Source organism: Saccopteryx bilineata, chromosome X, assembly GCF_036850765.1.
Source record: "Saccopteryx bilineata isolate mSacBil1 chromosome X, mSacBil1_pri_phased_curated, whole genome shotgun sequence".
Taxonomy (NCBI): Eukaryota; Metazoa; Chordata; class Mammalia; order Chiroptera; family Emballonuridae; genus Saccopteryx; species Saccopteryx bilineata.
The window spans coordinates 129,663,842-129,688,332 of NC_089502.1; the positions used below are offsets into that span (position 1 = coordinate 129,663,842).

Here is a 24,491-nt window from a genome sequence, read left to right on the forward strand (position 1 = left end):
GAGCCCATGCTGTAGCAGGGCAGGGAGGCCACGTGGAGGAGGCAGCCAAAATGGTGGAATGAAGAAGAAGCCAGTTTGCTCAGGAGAAGGAGATGGGGAACAGAGGTGAATAAGACTGGTGAGGTGGAAACCTTTGATTCTAGGAAAACTCGAATGAGTCAGTGGTTTTGGGAGCCCTGAATGGAAAGGGAAGTATTTTTCTGCTGTGTGTATTTACTCAATTGCCAGGTATGAGCTAGGATTAAAGGGAAATGGACCACCAATTTTTGGCTCTGCAATTTCATTACCGTCTTTCAGGATCAAATGTGAACCTGCAAGAGCCACGTGGCTGGGATGGTGGCCATGACTACTGGCTTTATAATAGTAAATCCCTGGAACTGCACTGATTCTCTCAAGATGGTGCATTTCTTCCTGAGGAACCACAATCTCTTTAAATGACCTTTCCAACAGTTCCATAATGATTGGCATACACCTTGATGATGTTACATTTCTACACGAAGTGGTCATTGCAAAATAACACCAGGCTCATTTGAAGATTAAATGTTTAAAACATAATTCTGACTATGCAGATATGATACTAAACAATGCAAAGTCATGCCAAACTTGGGTTTTCTCCGAATAAGTCTGTGTTCTTTTCTGAAAAGAATTTGAACAACTCTCTTGGACCGTCTAATGAGATACACTGGCAGATATTACATTTTATGAACCTGAAGAGGTTGGGCAGTTTTTATTTTCCTGTCCATGCCAGTTCCCTTTAAGGATTTGGAACCTGCGTGGATTTCTTTGGCATCTGGCATGTGGTTCTTCCAGGACTGTTTGATGGTACTGCTGTGAAATGTGATTAGGGAATGTGAGCAAGAAAGAATTGGCTGAAGGTCATTACCAATTAGATGAAAACTAAAGGCTTCTGAGCTACTCAAATAGAGCAATGAATAATTATCCAAACTTTTAAAAAGGCATTTGGAATGTAATTTCATTGTGGATTTTCATTTAATTGAAAAATGGCAGAAGTATTAAGTGTACCCATACACTTAAAAACACATACCTCCATGGCAAGGCTATATCAAAGATCAAGGAGTTGGGAATTGGCTGAGATTGGAGCAGGGCTACATTATACCTTAAGCATCATCAATAGGTACCTCAATGGATAAAAGAAACTAAAGCCAAAGTATGGCCCTTTGACTGCCAATCCTATGAGCATTGTGGGCCTGAAAATGATGGTGGGAAGTTCTCTCATATTTTCTTAGTTATTAGAAAAAAATAGGACAGCCATCTCCTGAGACCAGCATTTACCTCCACCTAATGGAGGGGGATTGGGCTCTTTGCTTGTTTCTCTAATGGGCTGGTATAAAATATTAATTTTCCCCAGTTTAAAATTATATTTCAAATATTCCCTGTGAGCACATAACAATAATTTAATTGTTTTGAAAGGTAAAATACAGAATAAACAGCTATCCACAAAATTGGGTCCTTTCCTCATGTATTTAATTACAGTCATTTTAACAGCTTTACTGATTGTATCTCCTATTTTTCTCACAGGCAATAGTATTATATATAAATAATTAAAGAAAATATGTTACGAATCAAGCCCAGAAACAGGAATAATACTTAATATTTATCATTCAACTCTATAACCAAAAGTGAAAATAAAGTAATGTAAGCCTTCAGCATTAAAAAGATATGCCAATACCACCAGAAGAAATTGCTTTACCTGAAAGAGCACAAAGAATGAGAAAATAAAAGTCAGGAAACACCATAAAATCCTCCATTAGAAATCAGAAATCTGAAGTTCAGTGTTTGGTGATTTGGCCCAGAACACATACACGATTCTATGATGATGGTGGACATTATAGATCAGTGTTTTCCTGTTTCTGAGTTATAGAACGCTTTGTGAAATGAGGCTTGTGCTGCGTCTCAGTCAGAAAGGCATTGAAGTGTCCAAACACACCTGAGCTGGAACTTCTGAAGAAGATAAAGTAGTCAAATGCATCCACAGAAAATAGAAAAACTAAATTACACATCCATTCTGTGACAGGAACTCTTCAGCAGCTATGAATCATAAAATTAAAATTAGTTCTGTGTTTAACTGCAAGAAAACGAAATTGAAATTAAACTAATTTAGCATTGTCATTTTTAGACATTTAACAAATACTGTTAAGGAAACAATCAACAGTGAAAAGACAACCTGTGGAATGGCAAGAATATCTGCAAACCACATATCTGATAAGAGGTTAATATCCAACATATGTAAGGCACTCCTAAAACTCAATAGCAAAATTATATAAACAGCTCGATTAAAAAATATGTAAAGGAACTGAATAAACATTTCTCCAAAGAAGGCATCCAAATGGCCAGCAGTATATGAAAAGGGGCTAATCATTAGGGAATTTCAATTAAAAGCTACAATGAGATACCACCTCACACATGTTAGGATGACTGTTAGCCCAAAATAATAATAATAACAAACAATAGCAAGTGTTGGAAAAGATGTGGAGAAATAGATACCTTGTGCACTGTTGATGGGAGTGTCAAATGGTGCAGCTACTATGGAAAACAATATGGGGATTCCTCAAAAAAATTAAAAACAGAACTGCCAAATGATCTAGCAATCCCACTTCTGGGTACTTATCGAGAAGAATTGAAATCAAAACCTTGAAGAAATAGTTGCACGCCATGTCCTTTGAGCATTATTCACAATAGCCAAGAGATAGAAGCAATCTCAATGTCTATCAGCAGAAGAATGCATTAAAAAGCCATGGTATACAATGGAATATATTGTAATTCAGCATTAAAATGAAGGCAATCCTATCGTGTGCAACATGGTTGAACCTCAAACACATATAAGTGGAATAAGCCAGAACCTCAAACACATATAAGTGGAATAAGCCAGTCACAGAAGGGTAAATACTGCATGATTCCAGTTATATGACATTTCTAAAATAGTCAAGCTCATAGAAGCAGAAAATAGAATTGTGGCTGCCAGAAGCCAGGAAAAGGGGGAGTCGCTGTTCAACATGTATAAAGTTTCAGTTATGCAAGATGAATAAGTTATAGACATCTGCTTTACAACACTGTGTCTGTAGTTAAGACTACACTGAAAAATGTAAGAAGAGTAAATCCTGTTTTTTGTTTTTATAACCACAATAAAAAGTATTTTCAAGTCAATTCATTTCAACCTATTTTGAAATCTTTTGTCACTGGGACATAACAATTTACTAGCATGTGAATATAGAAAAACACAGGAATATCACTGATTATAAAAAACAACAAAAAACCAAACATGACAGAAAACACATGATTTAGTTTACCATCTTCGTTTTATAAGAAATTAAGTTATCTTTAATTTTTATTGATCTGTAACATATATGCAAAGTCAATGTAAAGCTTAATATTCATAAAAAAGTGAACACACCCAAATAACTACCAGTGTTTGGATATATGTATAGTTAATTGATTCAGGACTGTTTACCAAAAAGACAATAAATTAAATCACCAGCCTCCAAAAAGTCACCATCATGCCTCCTCTCAATTGGGACCCATTCATCCCCCAAATGTAACTATCCTGAATTCCAAGCACATAAATTACTTTTGCTTGTTCTTGAATTTTAAGAAAATGTAATTATACAGTATCTATTCTTAGTGACTGGCTTCTTTCAGACAACATTAATTACCCATTCTATAGTTGATGCACATTTGGTAGTGCTTTTTATTTTTAATTCTTAGTCATTTCAAATAAAACTGTTAAAAACATTCTGAACATCTTTGGTACAAATATGTACACATTTCTATTGGTTATGTGCCAAGAGTGGAATTTCTGGGTTGTGGTATGTGGATGCGTTCAACTTTGGTAAACACTGACAGAATCATTGAAACTATCTTCCACTACTTGTGGACAAATATCCCCCTTGCTCCACATTCTTGCCTATATTAGGAATTTTCAGGGTGTTTAAATTTCTAGTCATTTTGGTAGGGGGTTAGCTGTTTAGTTTGCTTTTTACCACTTGGATATCATATTTTATGAAGTGACTGGTTGAGTCTCTTGCATGTTTTTCTGTTATGTTATCTTTTTTTATTATTAAGTTATTTATTTGGTATTCTGTATATAAGCCTTTTGTTGGAATACATGTTAATTTCGTCTCAGTGGATAGACATTTTATTCTTGTGTTTTCTTTCCATTACTAGAGCTCTGCTTTTAATGTAATTCAATTTATCTTTCCCTTCCTTTATGGTTAGTGGTTTTTATATCTTGTTTATAAAACCTTTGTCAACTCAAATGTCATGAAAATATTCTTCTATATTTCATTCTAGAAACTTTGTTTTACCTTTCAGAATCTGACCTATAATGTACCTGGGTTTATTTTTAGTTTTGATTTGAAGTAGGGGGCAAAGTTGCATCTTGAAAATATGTCTATTTGGATATATGGATAGCTAATTGTTTCAGGATCATTTACTGAAAAGACAATTCTTTCCCCACTGAATTGCCATCCTTGCATTATATGAAGTATCATATATATTAATCAATTCTAGATTTTCTATTCTGTTCAAGTAGTCTCTTTCTGACATAAATACAAAGCTTAATGCTTGATATTTTATAAAGCAAGTCCTCTAAATTTATTATTCTTCAAGAATGTCTTGGATATCTTTGGCTTTTGAATGTACATGTAAAATGTCAATTTTAACATAAAAATATTCCAAGATAGACTGACTGGTGGAGGCACAGAGGATAGAGCATTGACCTGGGATGCTGAGAACCCAAGTTTGAAACCCCAAGGTTGCTGGCTCAAGTGCAGGCTTGCCAGCTTCAGCTCTGGGTCTCCAGCTTGAGCGTGGAATCATTGACATGATCCCATGGTCACTGGCTTCGGCCCAAAGGTCATTGGCTTGAGCCCAAAGGTTGCTGGCTTGAGCCCAAGGTCACTGGCTTGAGCAAGGAGTCACTGGTTCAACTTGAGCCCCTTGGTCAAGGCACATATGAGAAGCAATCAATGAATAACTAAAGTGACACAACTACAAGCTGATGCTTCTCCTCTCTCTCCCTTTCTGTCTCTCTTTAAAAAACAACATATTCCAAGATGTTCACTGGGGTTGACTTTAATTTTATGTCAATTTAAGATTATTGACATCTTTGTAGTATTTTCTTCCAACCTGTAAATGGTGTTATGTCTTCAGTTTGTTGATTCATTTACTTTATTTATTGAAAGAAAGTTTCAGTAATATTTTTTTGAGAGGATGGGAGACAGACAGATTCCTGCATGTGCCCTGACCGAATCCACCTGGCAACCCCCATCTGAGGCCATGGCTCGGAACAATAGAGCTATCCTCAGCACCCAGGCCAGTGCTCAAACCAATTGAGCCACTGGCTGCTAGATGGGAAGAGAGAAAGAAGGGGGAGAGGGAGGGAGAAAAAAGAAAATGGTTGCTTCTCTTGTGTGCCCTGACCAGGGATCAAAACTGGGATGTCTGCATGCCAGGCTGATGCTTTATTCACTGAGCCAACCGGCCAGGACCTCAATAATATTTAAAAGTGTTCTGTGTACTGGCCTTACACTTCATTAGATTTATTTCTAGATACTTGATTCATCTGATGTTACTGTAAATTATTTTCATTTTAATTATTTACTTATCACATTGAAATAGAATTGATTTTTGTGTGCTGACTCTGTACTCAGAATACCTGAAAAATTATTAATTCTGATCATTTATTTCATTTAATTTTTAAATTTATTAATATAAACTCACTTATAATATTTGTAGGATTTGTAGTGATGACCTCCTTTTCATCCATATTTTTTGGGGTAGGGTTCTTTTTGCCTTCTATCTTTCCTACTTAATCTACAGGGGAAAATATCAATTTTATTAGTTTTTTCAAAGAAATAACTTTGGTCTTGTTAATTTTCTCTAGTACATGTTTGTTTTCTATTTTACTAATTTATTCTTGTCAATATTTTTTGTTATCTTTGTTTTTTAATACTGTTATTTTTCTGATCGCCTGAAATGGACGTTAGGTCATTAATTACTAGAACTGCTTCTTTTAAATATATGCCATTAATGTCGTAAATTTTATTTTAAGCTTGACTCTAGCTGCATCCCACAAATATTGATATCTAATATTTTTATTATTCAATTAAAATTTTTTTAGTGTTTTACACTAAAGGACAGCTAAACCTCTTTTTATTGGTCTGTTCATTCTTTTTCTTTTCAATTTTTAAAAATTATTATTTTCAATTTCAGTTCACATTTAATATTACATAAGTTTCATCTTGAGTTCTTTAACCTATGGGTTATTTGGAAGTACACTGATAAATTTCTGACCATACTGATATTGTGCAATAATATTTTTCATTACTAACTTTTAATTTTAATACAGTAAAACAACATAGTCTGTATGATTGCAATTCTTTAGAATTTTCCAAGATTAGCTTTATGAACTAGTATTGGCCAACACTGGCAAATATTCCATAAATATATACCTGTAAAGTTTTATTTACTCTATAGTTTGAGGGCACCCTGATCAACATACAAAAATTAGATCCAGTCTGTTAAGCATGTTATGCAAATATTCTGTCAGTATTGAATTTTTAAACAGCTTTATTGACATAAATTACACATATGTAAAATGTACAAATTGATACATTTTATATAAATTACACATATAAGAAACCATTACCACAACCAAATAATAAATATGTCCATCCATATTAGTGTCCTGTGGCTGTCATAATAAATTACCATGAACTCGGTGGCTTAAAACAACATAAAATTATTCTGTCATAGTCTGGAGCCCATAAATTCAAAATTAAGGTATCTGCAGGGCCACATTCCCTCCAGAATCTCTAGGAGAGGATCCTTCCTCACCACTTTCAGTTTGGGAATCTCTTGGTGCTCTTAGTCTTGTAGAAGCTTTAACTCCAATCTATGCCTCTATCTCCATGTGGCTTTCTTCCCTGTATGTCAAATACCCTCTCCTTTTACTTTTAAGGTCACCAATCATTGGATTTAGGGCCCATCCTAAGTGCAGAATGTTCTCATCTCAGATTCTTAATTGCTTCTCTGAAGACTTTATATTCAGCCCTGGTGGGGAAGCTCCGTTGGTTACAGCATTGTCCTGATAGCCCACGGTTGTGAGTTCAATCCTTGGTCAGGGAAAATACAAGAACCAACCAATGAATTTATAAATAAGTGGAACCAATTGATTTTTCTATTTCCCTACCTCTCTCTCTAAAATCAGTCTATTAAAAAAAAAACCTATTTCCAAATAAAGTCACAGTCAGTCACAGGTACCAGGAGTTAGGACTTGGACATATCTTTTGTAGGGACATAATTCAACCAACTATATCATCACACCCAAGTTTTCCTATATCTCTCTCTTTGGAATCTCTCCCTGCTTTCCTTATCTGAGCCCCTTCCATGCCCTATGCCCTATCCCCAGCAATCACTGATTTGCTTTCTGTCACAACAAACTATAGTGAATTTCCTAGAATTTGACATAAATAGAATCATAAAATATACCATATATACTCCTTTTTCTGGCTCCTTTAGCTCAGCATAACTATATTGATATCCATCCACAGTGTAAGATATATCAATAATTTCACTGCTGAGTATTATTCCATTACACAGAAATACCACAGATTATTCATTCACCTGCTGATGGACATTTGGGTTCTTTCTAGTTTTTTTAATTGCATAAAAAACTGGTATAAACTTTCATGCAAATCTTTTACAGATATTTAATTCATTTCTCTTGGGTAAATACCTAGGGATGGAATGACTGGATCATGCAGTAGGTATACCTTTACTTTTTTTTTTCACTTCCTGTTTCTTTTTTTTAATAAATTTTTATTAATGTTAATGGGGTGACATCAATAACTCAGGGTACATATATTCAAACAAAACATGTCCAGGTTATCTTGTCATTCAATTATGTTGCATACCCATCACCCAAAGTCAGATTGTCCTCTGTCACCCTCTTTGTGCCCCTCCCCCTCCCCGGCCCCCTCTCCCTCCTTCCCTCCCGTGCTCCCCCTCCCCCCCCCCCACCCCCGGTAACCACCACACTCTTGTCCATGTCTCTTAGTCTCATTTTATGTCCCACCAATGTATGGAATCATTAATTCTTGGTTTTTTTCTGATTTACTTATTCCACTCCATATAATGTTATCAAGATCCCACCATTTTGTTGTAAATGATCCGATGTAATGATTACTTATGGCTGAGTAGTATTCCATAGTGTATATGTGCCACTTCTTTTTTATCCAGTCTTCTATTGAAGGGCTTTTTGGTTGTTTCCATGTCTTGGCCACTGTGAACAATGCTGCAATGAACATGGGGCTACATGTGTCTTTACGTATCAATGTTTCTGAGTTTTGGGGGTATATACCCAGTAGAGGGATTGCTGGGCCAAATGGTAGTTCTATTTTCAGTTTTCTGAGGAACCACCATACTTTCTTCCATAATGGTTGTACTACTTTACATTCCCACCAACAGTGAATGAGAGTTCCTTTTTCTCCATAACCTTTCCAGCATTTGCTATTACCTGTCTTGTTGATAATAGCTAATCTAACAGGTGTGAGGTGGTATCTCATTGTAGTTTTGATTTGCATTTCTCTATTAACTAATGAAGAGCATCTTTTCATATATCTGTTGGCCACTTGTATTTCTTCCTGGGAGAAGTGTTTGTTCCTGTCCTCTTCCCATTTTTTTTATTGGATTGCTTGTTTGTTTGTTGTTGAGTTTTATGAGTTCTTTGTAAATTTTGGATATTAGGTGCTTATCTGAGCTGTAGTTTGAAAATATCATTTCTTCCCATTTAGTTGGATGTCTGTTTATTTTGTTGTCAGTTTCTCTTGCTGAGTAAAAACTTTTTAGTCTGATGTAGTCCCATTCATTTATCTTTGCCTTCACTTCTCTTGCCTTTGGAGTCAAATTCATAAAATGCTCTTTAAAACCCAGGTCCATGATTTTAGTACCTATGTCTTCTTCTATGTACTTTATTGTTTCAGGTCTTATGTTTAGGTCTTTGATCCATTTTGAATTAATTTTAGTACAGGGGGACAAGCTGTAGTCAAGTTTCATTCTTTTGCATGTGGCTTTTCAGTTTTCCCAGCACCATTTGTTGAAGAGGCTTTCTTTTCTCCATTGTGTGTTGCTGGCCCCTTTATCAAAAATTATTTGACCATATATATGTGGTTTTATTTCTGGACTTTCTATTCTGTTCCATTGGTCTTAGGGTCTATTTTTCTGCCAATACCATGCTGTTTTGATTGTCGTGGCTCTATAATATAATTTAAAGTTAGGTATTGTAATGCCCCCAGCCTCATACTTTTTCCTTAGGATTGCTTTGGCTATTCAGGGTTTTTTATAGTTCCATATAAATCTGATGGTTTTTTATTTCATTTCTTTAAAGAATGTCATAGGAATTTTGATGGAAATTGCATTTAATTTATAAATTGCTTTGGGTAATATGGCCATTTTGATTATATTTATTCTTCCTATTCACAAACAAGGAATATTTTTCCATCTCATTGTATCTTTTTCGATTTTCCTTAACAATGCATTGTAGTTTTTGTTATATAGGTCGTTTACATTCTTATGTTTATTCCTAGGTTTTTTTGTTTTTTTTTTGATGCAATCGTGAAGGGGATTTTTTTTTTTAGTTCGTTTTCTAATATTTCATTGTTGGCATATAGAAAGGCCATGGACTTTTGTATGTTAATTTTGTATCCTGCGACCTTACTGTATTGGTTTATTGTTTCTAGTAATCTTTTTCTGGAGTCTTTGGGGTTTTCGATGTATAGGATCATATCATCTGCAAAAAGTGATACCTTTACTTCTTCTTTTCTGACATGGATGCCTTTTATTTCTTTCTCTTGTCTGATTGTTCTGACCAGAACTTCTAGCACCACGTTAAATAAGAGTGGAGAGTGGACAACACTGTCTTGTTCCTGATTTAAGGTGGAAAGTCCTCAGTTTTATGCCATTTAATATGATGTTGGCTGATGGTTTATCATATATGGCCTTTATCATGTTGAGATATTTTCCTTCTATACCCATTTTGTTGAGTGTCTTAAACATAAAGTTGTGTTGTATTTTATCAAATGCCTTTTCTGCATCTATTGATAAGATCATGTGGTTTTTGTTCCTTGTTTTGTTGATATCGTGTATTACATTAACCTTTTTACGTATGTTGAATCATCCTTGAGATTCTGGGATGAATCTCATTTGGTCATGATGTATTATCTTTTAATATGTTGTTGTATTCGGTTTGCCAGTATTTTGTTTAGTATTTTAGCATCTGTATTAATTAGAGATATTAGTCTGTAGTTTTCTTCTTTTGTGCTGTCCTTGCCAGGTTTTGGTATGAGGGTTATGTTGGCCTCATAAAATGTGTTTGGAAGTATTGCTTTTTCTTCAATTTTTTGGAAGACTTTGAGTAGAATAGAAACCAAGTCTTCTTTGAATGTTTGATAGAATTCAGTAGTGTAACCATTTCTGCCTGGACTTTTATTTTGGGGGAGGTTTTTAATATTTTTTTTCTATTTCCTCCCTGCTAATTGATCTGTTTAGGCTTTCTGCTTCTTCATGACTCAGTCTAGGAAGGTTATATTATTCTAGGAATTTATCCATTTCTTCTAGATTGTTGAATTTGGTGGCATATAATTTTTCATAGTATTCTACAATAATTCTTTGTATATCTATGATGTCTATGGTGATTTCTCCTCTTTCATTTTGGATTTTGTTCATATGAGTCCTTTCTCTTTTTTCCTTGGTGAGTCTTGCCAAGGGTTTGTCAATTTTGTTGATCTTTTCAAAGAACCAGCTCCTTGTTTTTTATTAAATTTTTTCTATACTTTTTCTGTTCTCTATTTCATTTATTTCTGCTCTGATTTTTATTATTTCCTTTCTTCGGCTGGTTTTGGGTTGTCTTTGTTCTTCTTTTTCTAGTTCCTTAAGGTGTGAAGTTAAGTGGTTCACTTGGGCTCTCTCTTGTTTGTTCATATAGGCCTGAAGTGATATGAGCTTTCCTCTTATTACTGCTTTTGCTGCATCCCAGAGATTCTGCTATGTCGTATTGTCATTTTCATTTGTCTGTATATATCTTTTGATCTCTGCGCTTATTTCTTCTTTGACCTATTCATTTTTAAAAGTATGTTGTTTAGTTTCCAAATTTTTGTAGGTTTTTTCCCTCTTTTTTGCAGTTGAATTCTAGTTTCAAGGCTTTATGATCAGAATATATGCTTGGTACAATTTCAATTTTTCTGAATTAGCTGATGTTATTTTTGTGGCCCAACATATGGTCAATTCTTGAGAATGTTCCATGTACACTAGAGAAAAATGTATACTCTGTCACTTTGGCATAAAGTGTCCTGTAGATGTCTATCATATCCAGGTGCTCTAGTGTTTCCTTTAAGGCCAATATATCTTTATTGATTCTCTGTTTGGATGACTGATCTAGAGCCATCAGCAGTGTATTGAGGTCTCCAAGTATGATTGTATTTTTGTCAGTTTTTTGTTTTAAGGTCAATAAGTAGCTGTCTTATATATTTTGGTGCTCCTTGGTTTGGTGCATATATATTTAGGATTGTTATGTCTTCTTGATTCAGTGTCCCCTTAATCATTATGAAATGAACATTTTTGTCTCTGAGTATTTTTCTGTCTTGTAGTCAGCATTATTAGATATGAGTATTGCTACACCTGCTTTTTTTGGATGTCATTTGCTTGGAGTATTGTTTTCCAGCCTTTCACTTTGAATTTATTTTTATCCTTGTTGCTTAGATGTGTTTCTTGTAGGCAGCATACAGTTGGATTTTCTTTTTTAATCCATTCTGCTACTCTGCGTCTTTTTATTGGTGAGTTTAATCCATTTACATTTAGTGTAATTATTGACACTTCTGGGTTGCCTATTACCATTTTATAAATTGCTTTCTGTTAGTTTTGTATCTTGTTTGATTCTTCTCTTTTGTTTTTATATCATTTGTTTTTGTTTATTTTTATTCCATACTTCTTTCCTCTGTTGCTACCTTTTTTAAGTCTTGTGCTTCTGTGTTGGTTTTATCAAGGGTGGTTACCATTAAGTCATAAAAAGGGAACCTACCATATTTATTGTAGTACCCTATCTTATGAGTGTTTGTGTGCTTCATCGTCCTTTGCTACTGTTAATCTTCATCCTCTCCCCCCCTTTTTTTTGCTTTTGTTGTCACAGTTTAAATTTGGTTTTATTGTGTTCTTGGTGGAGCTTTTACTTGTGGTTTTGTTTTGTTCTTTGAATCTGGTTGGAAACACCCCTTTAGAATTTCCTGGAGGGGGGGTTTGTGATGATAAATTCCCTCATCTTTTCTGTATTTGTGAATGTTTTTATTTCTCCTTCATACTTGAAGGATAGATTTGATGTGTATAGTATTCTTGGCTGAAAGTTCTTCTGTTTCAGGACTTTAAATATTGGGGTCCACTCTCTTCTAGCTTGTAGAGTTTCTGCTGAAAAATCTGATGATAATCTAATAGGCCTTCCTTTATATGTTGTATCCTTCTTTTCCCTGGCTGCCTTGAGATTTTTTATTTGTCATTGGTTTGTGACATTGTCATTATGATATGCCTTGGAGTAGGTTTGTTGTGGTTAAGAAAACTCAGTGTTCTCTTTGCTTCTTGAATTTGAGGCTTTCTTTCCACAGGCTTGGGAAGTTCTCGTCTATTATTTGTTTGAGTATATTCTCCATTCCATTTTCTCTCTCTTCGCCCTCTGATATACCTATTATACTTATGTTATTCTTTTTTATGGAGTCAGACAATTTCTGTAGGGCTTTCTCATTTTTTTAAAATTTTTAGTCTCTCTCTTCTTCTGTCTGTTGTGCCTGAAGTTGCTTGTCTTCTATGTCACTAATTCTGCCTTCTATCTGGCCTGTTCTATTAGCTAAGCTTGTTACCTTGTTTTTCAGTTCATGAATTGAGTTTTTCATCTCTGTTTGATTTGTTTTTATAGTTTCAATTTCCTTGGTAATATATTCTTTGTGTTCATTGAGTTGTTTTCTGAGCTCCCTAAATTGCCTTTGTGTGTTTTCTTGTATATCTCCAAGTATTTTTAGGATTTCTATTTTAAATTCTCTGTCATTTAGCTCCAAGGTTTCCAATATATTAAATTTTTTCTCCATAGATTTTTCTACATCTATCTGTGTTACTTCTCTATCTTTTGTATCCATGATATTTGATTTCCTTTTTCTTAATGGCATCTGAGGGTGGTCTTGTTGATAGCCCTAATAAGAATTAATAAAGAATAAAAAGTAAAAAAAAAAGTAAAAAAAGAATGGAAAAAATTTGGGAAAAAAACACATAAAAAACAATAATAATTTATTATTTCCCTCCCCTTTTCTTTCTTCTCTTCCCCTCCTCTCCCCTCCTCCTTAGGAAAATATCGTGAGGAACTATGATTATATTATGCTAAATGGAACAAAAACTGCCTATAACGGAAGGTCTGAGTTGGGGGTAAGTGTTCAAAGGGCAAAAAAGGAAGTAAGGACCCACAAAATGCAAAAAAGGAAAAAAATTTGGGTCAAGTATAAAATGACTTGCTTGTAAGTGATGGTCGACTAAGAGATATAATGAGAGGGATAAGAGGGAAACAGGAAAAAGGAAAAAAATATTAAGTGGAGCAAAGACTGAATAGAATGGAAATCCTTGGTTGGGAGGAATGCTACTGAGTTAAAAAGTGAAGTAAAAAGCACCCAAAATGCCACACACACACAAAAAAAACTTGATCCCAAATCAAATAATTTGTTCGTGATGAGGATTGAATAAGAGGAAAAGTAAAAAAAGAAAAGAAGAAACTAATAGAAAGGGAGAAATAAGAAAAAGGGGAAAAGGAAAGGAAGAAAAAAGAAAAAAACAAAAAGAGAGAGAGAGAGAGAGTTAAGTGTTTTGGAGTGTAACCCTCATGGAGAATAAGGAAGAAGAAAAGAAATAAAATGTAACACTTATTGGTAGTGTAGTTCAAGAAAAGGGAAGAGTAAGACAGGCAGAGAATAAAAGGACCAAGGTGGAGGAAATAGAAATAATAATAATAAAGGCAAGAAGATGAAAGAAACAAAAAAATAGTGGAACAAATTATAAAGTCTGTGGATTTTTCTTGATTTTGAGAGGTTAACTTCCTTTTTCTTTCCTCTCCCTCTTCCTGGTCAGTGACTCTGTACCCCAGGCTCTGCCCCTATGGCACGCTTAGGTAGGGATTTGCAGTTGATAAGACTCTACAGCAGGGGTCCCCAAACTACGGCCCGTGGGCTGCATGCGGCCCCCTGAGGCCATTTATCCGGCCCCCACTGCACTTCTGGAAGGGGCACCACTTTCTTTGGTGGTCAGTGAGAGGAGCATAGTTCCCATTGAAATACTGGTCAGTTTGTTGATTTAAATTTACTTGTTCTTTATTTTAAATATTGTATTTGTTCCCGTTTTGTTTTTTTTACTTTAAAATAAGAGATGTGCAGTGTGCATAGGGATTTGTTCATAGTTTTTTTTATAGTACGGCCCTCCAACAGTCTGAGGGACAGTGAACTGGCCCCCTGTGTAAAAAGTTTGGGGACCCCTGCTCTACGGCAATGTCATGTATTTGGCTTCAGTCTCGTTGGTAGTCAAGGCTTGTTAGCATTTGCAGGCTCCGACAATGAGAGAATCTGTTTTCCCAGAGCCTCTCTCCTAGTCTCTCCTTACTGAATTAGCAGCCTGATGATCCAGCTATGAGGCTTCAACTGCCTCTGCCTGGGGAGTAAGAGGCTCAAAGAGCTGGCAAATCCCCACTCTATCCCCACTCAATACAGGGCTCTGGGTAAGGCTCTGGCAGTCAGAGCCACCAGTGTAATCAGGCGGGACTGGGAGCCAATTGCTCTCAAGGTGACTTTCTATGAGCCTCCAGGCCTGTTCAGCATGCCTAGCACTCTGTGGGACCACTCTCCCCAGGCTTTCCACACTTTGTAACCTGTTTTGGCTTGGAAGAAGATGCCCTAGTCACTGCCTGCAGTACAGGAGGTCTTAACATCTGCCAAGTCCCTCTTTTTAGCACATATCCCTGAGTATGAAAGCTCTGCCAATCAGAAGTTGCCCCCACCCCTTTAGCAAGAGGCACTAAAAAATATCACTCCTCTTGTCTTGGATTGCTGAACTGAGAGAGATCTTGTCAATTAGAGCCACGTAGGTCAGTTGGGAGGTGAGTAGCCTGTGGGTTAAGCTAATTTCAGTGATTGGATCTGCCAAATTGCTCCAGAAAGGACTTCAAGCTGCCTGTGCGCCCCTACCCTGATGCTTGATTGTTAGCTTGAATGGCTGGGTGAGGCACCCCTCCCACCTAGAGAAGCTTGGGCATAGGGCAGTTTGCTTTGGCGCACTCCCTGCGCGCTGCTGGCAGCTGCTGCTTGTGGTGCAGGTGGTTGCTTGTGTGCTGGCGGCGGGCGGCCAGGTTGCTCGCGGCGCAGCATGCATGTGACCTGGTTGCCCACGGCATGGCATCCGGGCGGTTGCTTGCAGCAAGGCGTGCAGTTGCTCGCGTGGACTGATTCACCACAGGCACACTCTTTCCTCAGCTTGAACGAACGTCTGTGCTGCAGCCTAGCTACCTCCACACCCTTATCTCCCCCCTCCACTCTCAGTTCCAAGTGAAAGTAGCCTTTGCTCAGGTTAGTGAGGTTGGCAGAGTGTTTCTTTGTCTGACTTATTTCCTTCAGGGTTGATTATATATTTAGTCAATTTTTCGCTTGATCCTACCTTCACCTTCAGTGTGTGAAACTTCCATATGCTCCAAGGATAGATTTTTCTGTCTCTGGTTGATGAACTTGTTGCAATTTTGGGGAGATTTATTGGTACTGCTCCTCACGGCGCCATTTCTCTGACGTCACTCCCTTTCTGTTTCCAAAGTGGGCATACCATTTTTCAATCCTAACAGCAGTGTATTAGAATTCCAGTTTAATTACATGCTTGTCAACACCTAAGACAACCAGGCTTTTTAATCTTAGTCATACTAATAGAGATGTAGTGGTATCTTGCAGATGTAATTAGCATTTACCCAATGAATTATGATGTTGAGCATCTTATGTGCTGATTTGCCATTGGTATTCCTTCACTGAGAAATGTATTCAAATTTGCTCATTTTCTATTTTTTTTTAAGATTTGAGAGTTCTTTATAAATTCTATATACAAGTCCTTTTTTGGATATATGCTTTGTGAACATTTTGTGAATATTTTATTCCAGTCTAGGGCTTGTCTTTTAGTTTTCTTTCCAGTGTCTTAAGCAGATACATTCATTTATTATGAAATCCAGTTTTTTATGAAGGCAATTTGTTGTTTGATGTATCATGCTTTTGTTGTTTTATCTAAAAATCTTTTCCTAACCTAAGATCACAAAGTTTCTCTCCTATGTGTTCTTTTTGAAATAATACTTTATTTTTAGAGCAGTTTTAGATTCATAGCAAAAATGAAAGATACAGAAATTTCCCTATATTCTCCCTGCCCCCACACATGCATAACTTCTACCATTATCAACATCCCCACCAGAGTGCTACATTTTTACAACTGGTGAACCTACAATAACACATCTTTTTAAAATTAATTTATTTATTTTATAGGAGAGAGAGGGAAGGGGGGAGGAGCAGGAAGCATCAACTCCCATATGTGCCTTGACCAGGCAAGTCCAGGGTTTTGAACTGGTGACCTCAGTGTTCCAGGTCAATGCTGGATCCACTGCGCCACCACAGGTCAGGCCACAATGACACATCTTAATCACCCAAAGTCCGTGGTTTACATTGGGGTTTAATCTTGGCATCTACATTCTATAGGTGTTGGGACTGAGGAAGGGAAAGCAGGTAGAGGGAGGTGGAAGATGGTGGAGGTGGGATAGATGGTGATGGGGTCTCGACGTGGGGTAGTGAACATACAATGCAATATACAGATGATATATTACAGAATTGTATACCTGAAACCTACATAATTTTATTAACCAATGTCATTGGTAAACCCAGTAAATTCAATTTAAAACTTTTTAAAATTCACTTGTTTATATAGCTTCAGTCCTCTTTCTGGACTGTCTATTCCATTCCACTTATTTATATGTTTATCTTTGTGCCAATACCATGCAGCCTGGCTTACTGCATCTTTATAATAAGTATTCAAATCAGGTAGTTTGTTTTTTGTTTGTTTGTTTTTAGTCCTTCAACTTTCCTTGTTTTTAAAATTGTTTTGGTTATTTGAGATTTTTTATTTCCATATGAATTGTAGAATCAGCTTGTCAATTTGTACAAAAGGATTTTGGTTGAGATGTATTGAATCTATAGATCAACTAGGGAGAAATAACATTTAACAGCACTTAGTCTTATGACCCATAAAGATGATACGAATCACCATTTGTTTAGTTCTTCCTTAATTTCTCTCAACAGTATTTTGTAGTTTTAAGTATACAGGTTATTCACATATTTTGTCAGATTAATGCTGAAGTCTTTCACAGTTTATGCCAGATATCAGACAGAGAAACACAAATACTGTGTGATCTCACTTATAGGTCAAATCTTAAACAAAAACAAGCTCAAATACACAAAACAGATTGCTGATGGGGTTGAAGGTAGGCAAACTGGGTGAAGGGAGTCTAAAGGTAAAAATTTAATGTATAAAATATATAAGTAATGGGAATGTAATGTATAACATGGTGACTATAGTTAATAATACTGTATTAAGTTTTTGAAAGTTTCTAAGAGAGTAGATTTAAAAGTCCCCATCACAAGAAAACATTTTGGTAACTGCGATATTGGATGTTTACTAGATCTATTGTGCTCATAGTGACTTTGAATTCAAAAATTCCCACTTTACAGACAAAGGTAAATATACTGGCTACAAATGTATGCCTAGCAACTTCTAGATGTGAAATTTCATAAATTTAGTTCTGTCATTTGTTTCCATAGCTTATGCTAGATTTCTGCATTTATTTTCATAATAAATGAGACAGGTGTTTTTTTCTTCTTCTTCACATACTAGAGAATGCAGTTCTAATCACAGTTATAACAGTTATAAAAGTTGAAATTTTCCTTGATGCCTAGTATTCTGGTTGGATAATAGCAGACCTGTTTCACTATTTTCTACAAACTGTTTCTTCTTTTTTCTATTTTTTACTGGAAAAGTTTCCAGATGCACTAAAAGACACAGAAGACAAATGAGCCCTAATGGATTTATCATATAGTTTAAATCACCATATTTTGTAAGTTTTAAAATATATTCTCCATTATAATCTCTCTTGCTATATAGCCTTTTAAATAACATCCCAAAATTTACTAAAAAATACTCTAGTATGCATCTCCAAAAGTAAAAAATATTTTGCTTCATACTTTAAAAAGGTTCTATCAACTGTATCTTGCTTCTATCAAATTGGAGGTCTACTTTCTAAAAAAAGATTAGCCTCCCAGAAGTTTCATTCTAGACATTTACTCAAGAAAATTTGATGTGTATAGTCACTGAAATACATGTACCATGTACAAAAATGTTTATAGCGGATGTATTCAAAATAGTCAAAAACTGAAGATTACCCAATATACAACAGGAAGAGACTAAATAACTAAATTATAGAATATTATTCATACAACAAACTACTGCCATGTACAACATGAGTGAATTTCACTGACATGATGTTGAATAAAATTAACCAGACAAAAAATACCTACTATATTACTCTATTTATATAAATTTCAGAAACAAGCAGAATAAATTCATGGTGATAGCCCTTAGAAAAATGGGTAACTTTGGGAGGAAGTGTTTACTGAGAAGGTAGCCTTGCAGATGCTAGAACACTTTTTAAAAAATTTATCTGAGTAGTGGTCATAGAGAGGAACACATATATAAAATTTCATTGAATTTTTACCTTGACCCTTTATTGAAGTATATGGTTTACACTGAGAAATTTTTGACAAAGAGCCACAGGGTAAATATTTTTAGCTTTGGGGGTCATAAGGTCTATGTCATAGTTACTCACCTTTGTTGCATTGTGAAAAAAACCATACATGATATATAAACTTGTGAGCATGACTGTGTACTAACAACACTTTAGGGACATCAGCATTTACATTTCATAATTTTCACTTGTCATAAAATAGTTGCCTTCTTTGAACTTTTTTTTTCAATCATTTAAAATGTAAAGACAATTCTTAAATCACAATACAAAAACAGTAACAATTTGGGCATTTTGGACATCTCGGTCACAGGCTATAGTTGACCAACCTGTGTTCTAGGTATATGTGCTTGTGTGTGTATGTAAACATATTAGAAATGTATAGATGAATACAGACTTGAGAACTTGAGCAGTTCTGGGAAAGCCAGAGGCCAAATAGATGTGACATTCATGTGTGGAAGATTTCTTTCAGGTTTTCTGCAATTGTAAGGAAAGTCTAAAAAGCCAGTGCTGCCTGAAAAGGCAGTGGCACAGTGAATAGAGCATAGATCTGGGATGCAGAGGACCCACGTTCAAAACCCCAAGGTTGCAGGCTTTTGCCCAAAGGTTGCTGGCTTGAGCTAGGAGTTGCTCACTCTGCTGTAGCCTTCTGGTCAAGGCATATATGAGAAAGCAATCAATGAACAACTAAGATGCTGCAACAATTGATGCTTCTCATCTCTCTCCCTTCCTGTCTGTCCTTATTTGTCCCACTCTCTGACTCTTTCTGTCTCTGTCAAAAACAAACAAACAAAAAACCAGTACTGCATGGTGATTGGTGAGAGTAGTCAGTAACGGGAATGTAGATTGTTATTTCCACACTATGATGTACTGTGAAAGTATATAATGCTCACAGATTGCTACCATTAGACCACAATATAAGCATTTTACCTTTTCTCCCCACTGTCCTCATTTACCTACTCATTGTACTACACACAGTGACAACAGTCATGATTTGGGATTTCAGGGTGATGGTGCTATATGCAGGCAGCTTGTGCGTGGAATATCTCAAGTGAACTTTTCTCACCAGTCTATCTCCAGACAGATTTCTCTTTTGAACATGTTTTTCTGTGGCTAGAAGGTATTCATGGCAGTGGCGATGATAATAAGGCTTGGCACTTATGCAGTGTTTTCTCTTTTCAAAGTGCTTTTCTCATATACACAAGGGAGGGAGGAAGTGAGGAAGGGGAAGGGAAGGGAAGGGAAGGGAAGCAAAGGGAAGGGAAGGGAAGGGAAGGGAAGGAAGGAAAGGAAAGAAGGAAAGGAAAGAAGGAAAGAAGGGAAGAAAAGGAAAGAAGGAAAGAAGGAAAAAAAGAAAAGAAAGAAAACCTAAATGGTGTGTTTGAAGTCCACATAATTTTCACAGCAGTGGGATCCACCATTTTTACTAACTCCAGAAAATTACAGTAGCCTTTTTCTTTGAAAACATGTACTTAGCTTGCTCGCAGAAAATCCTGGCTATGACCAGCATTTTTTCTTCAAGACCTAAAGTTCACCTCTTAAATTCTCTTTTCTGTCCTTCCATTACACAAATTGCAACTGATTATATATATGAAGATTTCTTCATCTAACCCAGGGGTAGTCAACCTTTTTATACCTACCACCCACTTTTGTATCTCTGTTAGTAAAATTTTCTAACTGCCCACCAGTTCCACAGTAATGGTGATTTATAAAGTAGGGAAGTAACTTTATAAAATGTATAAAGCAGAGTTACAGCAAGTTAAAGCATATAAAAATAATTACTTACCAAGTACTTTATGTCAGATTTTTGCTAAGTTTGGCAGAATAAATCCTTATAAAACAACTTACTATAGTTAAATCTATCTTTTTATTTATACTTTGGTTACCCTGCTACCACCCACCATGAAAGCTGGAATGCCCACTAGTGGGTGGTAGGGACCAGGTTGACTACCACTGATCTACCCCAACAGTCTCATTGTATAACTTGAAGTACTTGAATACATTAACAAAAATATCATGTATCTTTTTAATCTAGGTAATTATTTTACCATGCTGTCAAAATGTATAGATCATATATAATAAGCACTAGGGAGTGAGGAAGAATTTGGTAAAAGCTTCCTCAGAGCACATAGCCTTGTGGGAGAGGCAGGCTTGGAGGATAAGCCCCATCTCCACCGTCTACAGCTTGCTCCTGCTCATAGTCTCCTGTAGTCACACAGGTGCCGGATCCTCACTGTAGGGCCTGGTCCAAAGATTGCCGGGTAGGTAGCTATGTTTCCTCCCTGGCACCCAACCCCTGCCGCTGTTTTCTGGCATTTTGGCTTTAACCATACTCTTATATTTGACCTCTCCAGCTTATTAGTCAATTTCCTACTCAACTCAGCTTCGTATCCTTCAGCTTTGTATCCACCATTGAAGTGTCAGGGAAAAGCATCACTGAGTTAGTTTTCAACAGAAAGACTAGGATAACTTGGCTGCTTTCTGGCCTGGGGAGCAAGTTCTGGACATATGTCACAAATAGGGATGATATAATTGAGTTGACACCTGCAACAAGAGCACAAGGGAATGAGCCAAACATCCCTGTGTGGATATCAGTACTTGTCCTAACTTAATGGCTTTCTCAGAGAATAAATACCTTCATCCAAAATAAGACAAAAATGGAAGCAATAATTACAATGATTTTTAGCCTCTGTTTCCAGATTCAAACATACAGGAAGTGATTTTTCTGCACATATATAAGCAAGTAGAATTTAAATCTTGCAGTCTTTAGTTTGCTGTTCCATTGATAATTTCATCAATTTTTACATTCAAGTTTTGCTACACTCAAGTTTTGAACCCCTGTGCCCTTAATATTTGATTAGATGCCTATTCTCATTTTTCAAGTTCAGGAAGTTCCCCACAATAAAAAAGTTGTGTATTCTTCCATAGACACAGCCTACTTCTGATTAAGCTGAGTACAGAGTGGCCAAGCTAGTGAATAGAGTATCCAGAACGATAACAGTGGGTTGTTCTCTTTGTGGGACTACATCAATTCAAGCAGGAAAATCAATGCACCCGGGTGGAGAGGACAATACTATTCCAGGATCATTAATGCTCAGGAGGCAACAAAAATCACAGGGAGAAAAATTCACTCAACTTTGGACATGCAAAGAAACAACAGGAGAGGTGGCTTAGCTTGCCCTCAGTCACTAAAAAGATAATGTCCATTTGAGAGGCATTGCCAAGTTCAATTTTAGTGACCATACTGAAAGGAAAGCCACATAATTCAAGGACTATGGGACTTTAAAAGTCTTTGTTATTTTTGTGTGGTTTTTTTTGTCTTTTTTTTTTTATCACACTTACTTTGGAAGGAAAGCTAGCTAGTGATGTTTTTCTTGCTTTCCTGGTAACAGCTTGAGAGATGGTGAGTTCATAAAGGAGAAAGCTGTGTGTCATTGAAGCCAGAAATAGACCTTGTTAATTAAAGTGAAAGGTTCCACTCAGCTGTCTTGTCTCCTGAGCTGTGCAATTTCTTTTACACAAATCCTTGACTTTGAAGGTATCCCTAGTCTTAAAACCACTGAACAAAGCTAACTTGAAAGCAAATAATCTCACTCTGGTCTTCCTCATGTTAAATGTAAAATCCACAGTAAGCTCAGAAGAATAATGGAGGCTAATTCAGCCTCCTTTAGTAATGTTCAAAGTCCTCCCAGAAAAGAGAAATCCTATATTTCCTCTTGTATTAGTCAGCTATGCTACAATAGTAACAAGGTGACCTAAAATTCTGTGTCTTAAGACAAATCTGCAGAGCGGCTGTACTTCAGCTGGGCTAGGAGAGAATGCAGACTCAAGGATTTAGTCTCTAGATTGGACTGAGGTCTGTCTCCATATCTCCACATTCTCCTTGGACCAGTGGCTACCTAGAGTAGACTATTCTCATGGCAATCACAAGAAAGCAAGAGGTTAAAATCAGCCATGCAAGTGAGTTTAGAGCCTGTGCTTACATCACAGTTGTTAATACTTCATTGGTCAAAACAAGTGACATGGCTAAGGCCAAAGCCAAGTGGTGAATAAATACACTCAGCTCACCATGAAGCCAGGGCAGGTATGTTGATATACAAGGAAGGAAATGAACATCAATATCTATTGGTATTGGTTTCCAGGACCATCTGCAGACACCAAAATCCACTGATGTTCAAGTCCCTTAGTCGGCATTCCATATCCTTGGGTTCCACATCTGCAGATATGAAGGGCCAACTCTATTATGAGCAATGCTTTACCTTACCCAAAAATGGAAGGTGCTTTCTCTGGATGGAATTGAAGGATTGCTATAGTAATAAGGAGTGTTTCTCTTTTGCTCATTTAGGGGAAAATATCTAGTTGCTCACCTGACCAGCCTCACTTTCATCTATTAATGTCAATGGGGATTGAATGCTTTTATAGATCTTAATGCATTTTATCTAAGTTAATTTTTTTAAATGTTTCCACTCTCTTTATTGAATTTATTGGGATGACATTGGTTATAAAGTTACATAGGTTTCAGGTGTACAATTCTATATAATGCATCATCTGTATTTTGTATTGTGTTCACCAAACCAAGTCAAAGCTCCTTCCATCATCATTTATCCCCTCTCTACTCTCTTCTACCTCCCCCGCCCCTTTTCCCTCTCTCTAGTAATCACCATACTGTTGTCTGTGTCTATGAAGTTTTTTTCCTTAATCCCTTCAACTTTTTCAACCCAGCCCCCTAATACCCTTCCCTTTTGACAGTCTGTTCTCTGTGAGTCTGTTTCTACTCTTTTTTTTCCCCATTTTTCTGAAGCTGGAAACAGGGAGAGACAGTCAGACAGACTCCCGCATGCGCCCAACCGGGATCCACCCGGCACGCCCACCATGGGGCGAAGCTCTGCCCACCAGGGGGCGATGCTCTGCCCATCCTGGGCGTCGCCATGTTGCGACCAGAGCCACTCTAGTGCCTGAGGCAGAGGCCACAGAGCCATCCCCAGCGCCCGGGCCACCTTTGCTCCAATGGAGCCTTGGCTGCGGGAGGGGAAGAGAGAGACAGAGAGGAAAGCGCGGCAGAGGGATGGAGAAGCAAATGGGTGCTTCTCCTGTGTGCCCTGGCCGGGAATCGAACCCGGGTCCTCCGCATGCTAGGCCGACGCTCTACCACTGAGCCAACCGGCCAGGGCCTGTTTCTACTCTTTTTAGTTTATTTTCTGTGTCTTCTAAAAAGCCTAGAGCTGTGCTGTCCAATATGGTAGGTGCTAGCCATTTGTAGCTATCTGAATTTAAATTTATATAAAAATGAAATAAGATTTAAAATTCAGCTCCTCATTCATACTAACCCCATTTAAAGAACTCAACAGTCACGTGTGGCTTGCGGCTACCACCCTGGACAGTGCAGCTCTATCTCATTACCCCATTTATTGCCTTCAGAGCACAAATCATACTTTAAAATCATCCATTGTATACCTGTTTACTTTCTTTCTCTCCCTGTGGTAGACTGAATATTGACCCCCTAAACATGCACACAGACCAATTCCAAGAACTTGTAAATGTTACTTTATATGAAAAAAGGAAATGTGCAGATATGATTAAGAATCTTGAG

At 36.7% G+C, this 24,491-nt stretch overlaps 1 non-coding gene across 1 annotated transcript; it reads right to left on the reverse strand.

Moving 5' to 3' along the window:
* Positions 1-23,996: 23,996 nt before the first annotated feature.
* On the reverse strand, positions 23,997-24,072 carry TRNAA-AGC (transfer RNA alanine (anticodon AGC)). The gene has a single exon. It is a non-coding gene; the product is annotated as a tRNA-Ala (tRNA).
* Positions 24,073-24,491: the final 419 nt, after the last annotated feature.